This window comes from Giraffa tippelskirchi, chromosome 6 (assembly GCF_054371585.1).
Source record: "Giraffa tippelskirchi isolate mGirTip1 chromosome 6, T2T-mGirTip1v1.2.pri, whole genome shotgun sequence".
Classification (NCBI taxonomy): domain Eukaryota; kingdom Metazoa; phylum Chordata; class Mammalia; order Artiodactyla; family Giraffidae; genus Giraffa; species Giraffa tippelskirchi.
Genome location: NC_137280.1, coordinates 138927042 through 138936175, shown reverse-complemented (window position 1 = coordinate 138936175; position 9134 = coordinate 138927042).

Here is a 9134-nt window from a genome sequence, read left to right as displayed (position 1 = left end):
CTAGGCTACAGAGAACACAGCCCTGCAGGGACTGTAACAGAGGTGTAAGCAAAATATGGTGGGGACCTGGGGAAAGGAATCATTCTGTGCCTGCTCTGGCCTCATGCTCCTTTGAGAGAAGTAACACTGCCCCCACATCAGAGTCTGTCTCGTAGTTTCAGCCCAGGAAGACAGCTGCCTGGTGACCTATCCTAACCAAGTCCCTTCTCTCGGAGCTTGGAACTAATACCAAATACTTGTTTTACTCTCCATGGGCTACCTGGACTGAGAGCTTATGTAGTGTCACCAAAGAGTTATTTCCCCACACACTGAGAGAGAAGCAAAATTCAATAATCTATTCATAAGAAAACAACCCAAACAGGGAGGAAACAACCCAAACGTCCATCAGTTGATGAATAGATAAACAAAACATGGTGTGTGTGTGTTTGCAACCCCATGGACTGTAGCCTGCCAGGCTCCTCAGTCCATGGAATTTTCCAGGCAAGAGTACTGGAGTGGGTTGCCATTTCCTTCTCCAGGGGATCTTCCAGATCCAGGAATTGAACCCGGGTCTCCTGCATTACAGGCAGATGCTTTACCATCTGAGCCATCAGGGAAGCCATATATATATATAACAGATTATTAGTCAGCCATGAAAAGGACTGAAGTACTGATACCTGGTACAACATGAATGATCCTTGAAAACTTTATGCCAAACAAAACAAGCCAGACACAAAAGCCATATACTCTATGAGTCCACTTATATGAAATGCCCAGAAAAGGTAAATCCAATAGACACAAAAGTAGATTCGTGGTTGCCTGGGGCTAGGGAGAGGAAGGAATAAGAAATGACTGCTTTGTGAGCATGGCATTTGGGGATGGGGATGATGAAAAAACTTGATATTGGTGACAGCTGCAAAATTCTGTGAATGTACTGGAAGCCCCTGAATTCTATACTTTAAAAACACTGAAATGGTGAATTTTATGTTATGAGAATTTTACCTCAGGAAAAAGAAAGGTCTATGTTGGGCTTCCACAGTGGCTCAGTGGTAAAGAATCCACCTGCCAATGCAGGAGACTCAGGTTGGAACCCTGGGTCAGGAAGATTCCCTGGAGAAGGAAATGGCAACCCACTCCAGTATTCTTGCCTGGGAAATCTCATGGACAGAGGAGCCCTGCTGACAACAATCCATGGGGTCGCAAAAGAGCTGGACATAACTTCACAACTAAATAACAACAACCTATGTTACCCTTTTGAAAGGAATGTGTTTCAGTATGTTTGTGTCCATCACAACTGAAAATCACTGACATAAACTGCAGTGCCTGTGCTGCGTGTCTTGTCCAGGGCATACAACTCTCAGGTGCCAGGGGTCGCACTCAGCCTGTGTTCTGTTCAACTGCTGACCTAGTTCCTCCTCCTCCACACTGTGCCCTCACTTAACATGGAGAAGAAAAAGGCTTTTGCATCTCTTCAACAGACAGCTGGCCACTTCTCAAAACCTGCCAATGGGTGGTGAGCATCCATCCAAGTGTATTTATTTGGGTTCTGTCAGCAGAAACCAGACTTTATTAAGAAGATGTTAGTGAACCTCTTTGCTTCCCTGCTTTTGGGAGAATTCTTAATGGTTCTAATGCACAGGCGTCATTTTTCAGCAAAATCTAATATTTATGTCATTTCCAGACAGGGAACATTGAGGCTCTCATAATGTATCACTCTTCGCTTTGCTCCACAGCACAGGCTGGACAAATCGCTCAGCCATTTGTCACCACATCCCGCCTCAGCCACATCCTAGGTGCAGGGTTTTCAGTTCAGTTGCTCGGTTGTGTCCGACTCTTTGTGACCCCAGGGACTGCAGCATGCCAGGCTTCCCTGTCCATCACCAACTCCCAGAGCTTGTTCAAACTCACATCCATTGAGTCAGTGATGCCATCCAACCATCTCATCCTTTGTTGTGCCCTTCTCTTCCTGCCTTCAATCTTTCCCAGCATCAGGGTCTTTTCCAATGAGTCAGTTCTTCACATGAGGTGGCCAAAGTATTGGAGTTTCAGCTTCAGCATCACTCCTTCCAATGAATATTCAGGACTGATCTCCTTTAGGATGGGCTGGTTGGATCTCCTTGCAGTACAAGGGACTCTCAAGAGTCTTCTCCAACACCACAGTTCAAAAGCATCAATTCTTCAGCGCTCAGCTTTCTTTATAGTCCAACTCTCACACTCATACGTGACCACTGGAAAAACCATAGCTTTGACTAGATGGACCTTTGTCGGCAAAGTAATGTCTCTGCTTTTTAATATGCTATCTAGGTTGGTCATAGCTTTTCTTCCAAGGAGCAAGCATCCTTTACTTTCATACATGCAGTCACCATCTGCAGTGATTTTGGAGCCCAAGAAAATAAAGTCTGTCACTGTTTCCACTGTTTCCCCATCTATTTGCCATGAAGTGATGGGACCAGATGCCATGAGCTTAGTTTTTTGAATGTTGAGTTTTTTTTTTTTTTTAAATATAAACATTAGTATGTTGATGTTTATTGATTTTTGTGTGTGTGTATTTTCTTTTTTTTTTTTAATTTTATAAATTTATTTATTTTAGTTGGGGGCTAATTACTTTACAATATTGTAATAGTTTTTGCCACACATTGACATGAATCAGCCATGGGTCTACATGTGTTCCCCCTCCCGGACCCCCCACCCACCTCCCTCCCCATCCCATCCCTCTGGGCCATCCCATTGCCCCGGCCCTGAGTCCCTGTCTCATGCATCGAACATGGAATGGTGCTCTGCCTCACATACGATAATATACATGTTTCAATGCTATTCTCCCAGAACGTCCCACCCTCACCTTCTCCCTCAGAGTCCATAAAATTGTTCCATGCATCTGTGTCTCTTATTCTGTCTCGCATATGTTGAGTTTTAAGCCAACTTTTTCACTCTCTTCTTCTACCTTCATCAAGAGGCTCTTTAGCTCTTCTTTGCTTTCTGCCATAAGGCATCTGCATATCTGAGGTTACTGATATTCCTCACGGCAATCTTGATTCCAGCTTGTGCTTCATCCAGCCCAGCGTTTCTCATGATGTACTCTGCATATAAGTTAAATAACCAGGGTGACAATATACAGCCTTGACGTACTCCTTTCCCAATTTGGAACCAGTCTGTTGTTCTATGTCCAGTTCTAACTGTTGCTTCTTGACCTGCATAGAAGTTTCTCAGGAGGCAAGTAAGGTGGTCTGGTATTCCCATCTCTTTAAGAATTTTCCACAGTTTGTTGTGCAGGGTTAGGTACACCATTAGCAGAGGCAGGAAGGGGAGTGAGGTGCCAGGACAAAAACCTGAGCCAAAGAAACTTGTGTCTCCTAGAATCTCAGGTCTAGAAAAGACCTTGACACACTAAAATGTTACAGAACTTTTGTCTTAAAAAGAAAACACAAAGCTTTGATTTCTCTATGAAGTTTGAATGTTCTGTTTCTTTACAAGCCAATGATCTTGTGGTTACAGGTTAAATAATAATAAAAACAAACTCCAGGGAAGCAAAGATGACAGGGTGGGTATGCATTCCCTACTTTCAAATTGTTTATAAGAAGATACAGTGCACGTGCAAGTATGTGACACATACTAGGTTCACATTTCACATGCATGACCTTGAGTTGTGGGCACTTCTGTACTCCCTTACAGATGAAGGAACTGATGCTCAGAAGGCTCCATGATCTTCATCAGGTTCACAAGTGAACATTAAGTTAGTGAAAAAGGCAGGTTTGAACTCAGTCACCGTATTCTAAACCACAATGTTATAACAGAACGATTACATAATCATGAATATTTTAGAGTCACATATTGAGTGGAAGACAGTGCTTTGCAGAACTTTATAATGCTCAAAGATGTTTCACACTCAGTGCCTGACAGAACAGAGGGTGATAGCTGCAACATTTCTCAGATCAGAACGATGTTAAGGGTGGAGATTCCATAGATGCAGTAGTCTTTGAAGGATAAAGTTGTATTTTAATAATTAACAAGAAAATGAGGAGATCAACATGAGATGAGAAAAGCAAAGGAAAAAGTTTGTAAGGGTGATAATTAGCTGGCTGGGATGAATTCCCAGTATGGAATGCAATCATTGATTAAGCATCACAAAGGTACTTGCTTTAGGGTTCCTTGCTGATGGACAAACAGTAACAACAATAATGGCACCGGCTAACATCTGCTAGGCAGGTTGTAGAATAGTCACTCACAGTGCTAACCATTATCAGTGACTACCGCCTTTGGTAACCAACCATAGTCCCCCTCTGGGTAACTACATGCACACATTTTCAGGCTGTATGGTTCTCTCAGCTCTCGGGTAAGCCATGAAACTCAGGCTTACAGCAACTGAAGCATCATATGTGAATCAAGATTGACCTCAGTACTGGTTCAGAGATGGCCATGATGACCAGTCAGAGTCAATGATATGACTTTCTCCCTGAAATAATATAAAGGTTGAAGCTATTGTTAGTCATCTTGCTGAAGAGATGTAATGTTCTGATGATACTGTGGGAGTCCTGAATCTAGTCCTACTCCTGGACTTCTGTACTGGTGAGCAATAAACTGCCTTCTGGCTCTGGCTTTTGGTCAACTTTTGGTCACTTTCAATGGAAGAAGCCCTAATTAACGCAAGAACATAAATGCAACTCACTGAGCTTCACAACACTACCATGAGGTGGGCATTTTTAACAGGGACTGCTCCTTCCTTTTTGAGATAAGGAATGGAGGCACCAAGAGGTCAAGTCCTCTGGCAGGTGGTAGGAGCAGGATTTGAACCCAGACAGTGTGGTTCTAGAGCCAGCACCCCCCACCACTGTACCAGCTGGCTGCTGTCTAGCCCTACTCTTATGGAACAGGACTCTCTCCACAAGCCTAAAATAAGTCTTTTCACTCAAAATAGCTCCAAAGGCTTAAAATACCTTAGAGGGTGTAAATTTCCTCAAGCTCCTTTAGGTTTGCAATGATCCCTTTTTGGCTTCAGTTGTCTCCCTGAAAAGAATCATTTAAGCAATAAAAATGTCTCTCCCCAAGTCATCTTTCAACTGCTGATACTTCACTTTCCCAAAAATTATAGATAAAAATAACAATGCACGGAAGCGAAGAATACACGGCCGCTAAAATGGAAAAGAGAGAATGAAAGAGGAGATCCCGACCCAATGTTTTGTGTAGTGGCATACAAGAAGTTCTGATCATCATTTGATAATTTTAGAAGTTTATTTCTTAATTACAGGTGCTTTTGTCCACCACACCAAGTCTTGGACTGGTGGCATATGGAACTACAGCCACTACTTCTTACATGCTTTGGAAATTTAAAAATAAAGTTAAATACACACCCGCTAAGAGGACAGTTCTGATGTACATGCCTCATCTGGACAATTTTCTCTTGTTGTTCACTTTCCTAGCAATGTGTCAGAGGCGTGGGGACTCCATGATGAAGGAAGAAGTAGCTATCTTGAAATGAAGTGAAGGCCAGGACGCTGCACCAGGCTGTAACTGTGGCCTCAAAGAACTAAAAGACCTATCGGTATTCCCAGGGGGCACCTAAGGCAACTCCAGCCATAAGCGCTGCTGGGCTTAATCAGCATAATGGAGGCAAAGGGCTGGGTACTGGGAGCCAGGAGCAGGAGAGTGGAGTCTAGCTCAGACTCCCAGTAACTCTGAGCCTTGTGTGACTAAATACAAAATGACAAATTAGACTCTGGTTTTTCTTTTTGTTGTTGGGGTCCATTAAATGGCAAAGTGTCTGTACAGTATAAGGAATGAATGAGTTTTGAAATGAGATCCCCACCTCAACAGTTCAAGACAGTTCTTGATCTGCAAAATGAAAGAAATGCTGCCTACTTCTTGGGGCTACTGCAAGGATTAAATGATCAAATACTCTCAGCACGCTTCCTCACTCAGCATCAAGAAGAAAAAATAACAACAAAAGATTAACCATCACTCTCTTATTAGCTCTGTTAAGTTTCCAATTCTATAGAACTACAAGAGTAACAAAATGCCCTTTCTACCCAAAAGGATATCTGAACACTTCTGGGAAAATGTTGACAACATAAAGATTTGGTCTTGAGCAGCAATAGGTTTCTAGCTTTTGTTTTGTTTTATGTTATTACCATCCTTACCAAAATGCAGAGGTGAGAATATATCTGAATAACTCCAAGCAGATGTTGACAGTACAAAGGCTTGGCCTTGATTTGGCTAATGTGAAACTCTGGCAGCCAGGTTTGACTGAAACTCCTGCATGGCATCTAAGCCTGGTCACTCTACCGCACAGCCTGCATCACTGTGTTTAAGGTGATCTTTTGAGAAACTAACACTTTTGTCATACACATTAATTCATGATTGTTCTCTCTCAAGGATCATCCACTATCATTTGGATTCTGTCCAAATGATTAGGACAAAACATGTTTTATCATCCATAGGTCTGCAGCTTAAGAATAATTCCAGCAAACCTCGGAACTTAACAGCATCTGCTTGGCCAGAAATCTTGGTTTTGGACCAGACAGTATGAAACTCCTGAGGTAGGGAGACTGGCATGGGATGTGACACTATCAGAAAAGTCAAGCAAATTGAATAACTGTAGCTGTAGGTACTCTCGCTCCTTTTTCACTTGGTTTGTCTGCCTCCAGGCAGCATCCTCAAAAGGAGTCTGTACTTGGTTGCAATAATCCACATAGATTACTCAAATCTGTGAATCTCAGCAGATCAGGCAATTAAATGCATAATGATATCTCATCTGGTGGTAGTCAGAATTGTGAGTGTCCAGGTAGAGAGGAAAGAACACCAGACCAGGAACCAAGACACCAGGTTCCAGCCCCAGTTCTGTCACCAGTGCTCACACGGCCATCGGCACGTACAGCAGCTGCGGAGGTGCCATTTGGATCCCTCTTCAAGAAGGGACTTGGCACACAGCTGCAGAAACCAAAGTGTCTGACAGCCTGGAGCTGTGGCACCTGTAAAATCTGCCTTGAGCTTCTGATGCTTTTCCCAGGCAATGTGTCAGAGGCCAATCAAGGGTATGAGAGCCCAGTCATTTCTGCTCAACATGGAACTTCTCTAACAAGCAATCTCTGCCCTGCAGCTCCCCACTTCTATCAGATATGCACTGTGGTTTGAGGCTTTCACTCCCCCAAATCTCACTTCCTCCCCTCTTCCTTTCACAGATGGATACCACGATCTGAAGCTTTCTCTAATCAATCTGTTTGTCTCTTCTATGAGGGTTACCAACTCCTTGTTCTCTGAGCTCTGTCAACTCTGTTCTGGGACACCCAACCAACACAAGATTAACTTCTCTAAACTTAGGTTGACTTTTCCTTTAAAGCAGTTATAATCATAGCAATCAAGTGGAGAGGGGAAGGAGGGAGGAGGAGAAAGTTTTGCAGGAATCATATCTTGAGGTATGGACTTCCCAGGTGATGCTAGTGGTAAAGAACCCGCCTGCCAATGCAGGAGACATAAGAGACACAGGTTTGATCCCCGGGGATCCCCTGGAGGAGGGCATGACAACCCACTCCAGTATTCTTGCCCGGAGAATCCCATGGACAGAGGAGCCTAGCGGGCTACCGTCCATAGGGTCACAAAAAGTCAGACCCAGCTGAAGCAACTTGGCACACATGCGCCTCTTGCGGTACAGAGAGTTCCTTCCCCCAGCATCTCCACACCCTCTGAGCATCAGGCCAACACCAACATTCACTCCAACGAATTCTTTGCATCAGGGGATGGCTCACAAGGCAGAGAAAACAGAGAAACTGTTGGAATTTCTAAGGCACACCTTTAAGTCATAAAGAGCCAGGTTTTTTGATGTTAAAACATCTAAGGCCTGAAGCACTAGGGACAAACCCTGTGTCCTTAAAAAACTCTGAAAGAGAAATTACTATATCTATTGATCCTCTAAATAAGGACTGAGTAGACTGAGGAAAGAAGAAAGGAGGAGGGAAGCAGCCGGAGGGGGGGGGGTCAGTGGAGCTTGGCATTGAAGGAAATGAACCTTGACGGGCCATGTGATGGTGATCAGCATCATCCCTGGCACTATGATGGACCCTGGAGCTTCCCTTGAAAAAGGCATCCACCTCCTACCATCCCTTAGGGCACTAACCCACTGACCACCCAGTCTCATCTGGATGAGCCCCTACACAGCCAGTGCCATGGGAATTCCACACATTGTCCTTGTTCCAGGGAACCTCCACTGACCCCAGACACTAGGAGAGTCAACTCGCTGGACCCTGAGACTTTACTCTGTCTCCACCCAACTTCCCTCACAAAGACAATCTCTTTCTCAACAGCTTGCGGTGCTCATCATGGGCCTACAGATGAGGGAAAGTGCAAACCCCAAATGCCTCGAGGAATGGTGCTACATGGTGGTGGGGGAAAAAAGCAATCCACGTCTCAACTGGTTGAATGGAAATACTAATTTTATATAGTTCAACATTTATTAACCTGAATATAGTGAATATATACCTGGTTCTGTGAGTTGTTCTTTCCAGACATACTGTGAGTCCTCACAACAACTCCATGAGGAAAGTAAGAATACCATATCTATTTTACAGAAAATGAAACTGAGGCTCAAACTCACTTAGCTGTAAGTGAACTAGCAGGGTTGCACCAAATTTAGGTCCCTGCAAATCTACATTGTCTATATTCCTGAAGATAAGAAGTGTCTTAGGTTCTACTGTTCCCTTCCTCTCTCACAGAACACTTAACCTAGTGCTAGGCAACTAGAAGGTTCTCCAATATTTATGCTTTGATCAATTAATTTAGATATTTTCCCCTCATAACTGGAAAAAAAAAAAAAAAACTGCTTGAAAAGTGTATCTCCATTTTCTCCACGCCAGTAGAACTCCTGGTACAGCTGCCAGGAAGGAGGTAGGAGGCAGTGAATGCACATCCACAGAAGAGATCATATTTCAGTCTTTTCATTTCACTTGACAGGAGAAATACTGATTAAAATCAGCTGCACATGTCATGAAAGGGTAACTGGGTTCTTCATTTTTTTCTCCACAGAAGCAGCCCCAACTGTACTCCAGGAGATAACTCTTCATGCATAAAATTACTAATAGACACCATCTATCTGATGAATGTCTTCTCCTTAATAATTTATATCACTTGATCTATTTTCAAAGGTTAGTCTTACATTAAAATTACAATTC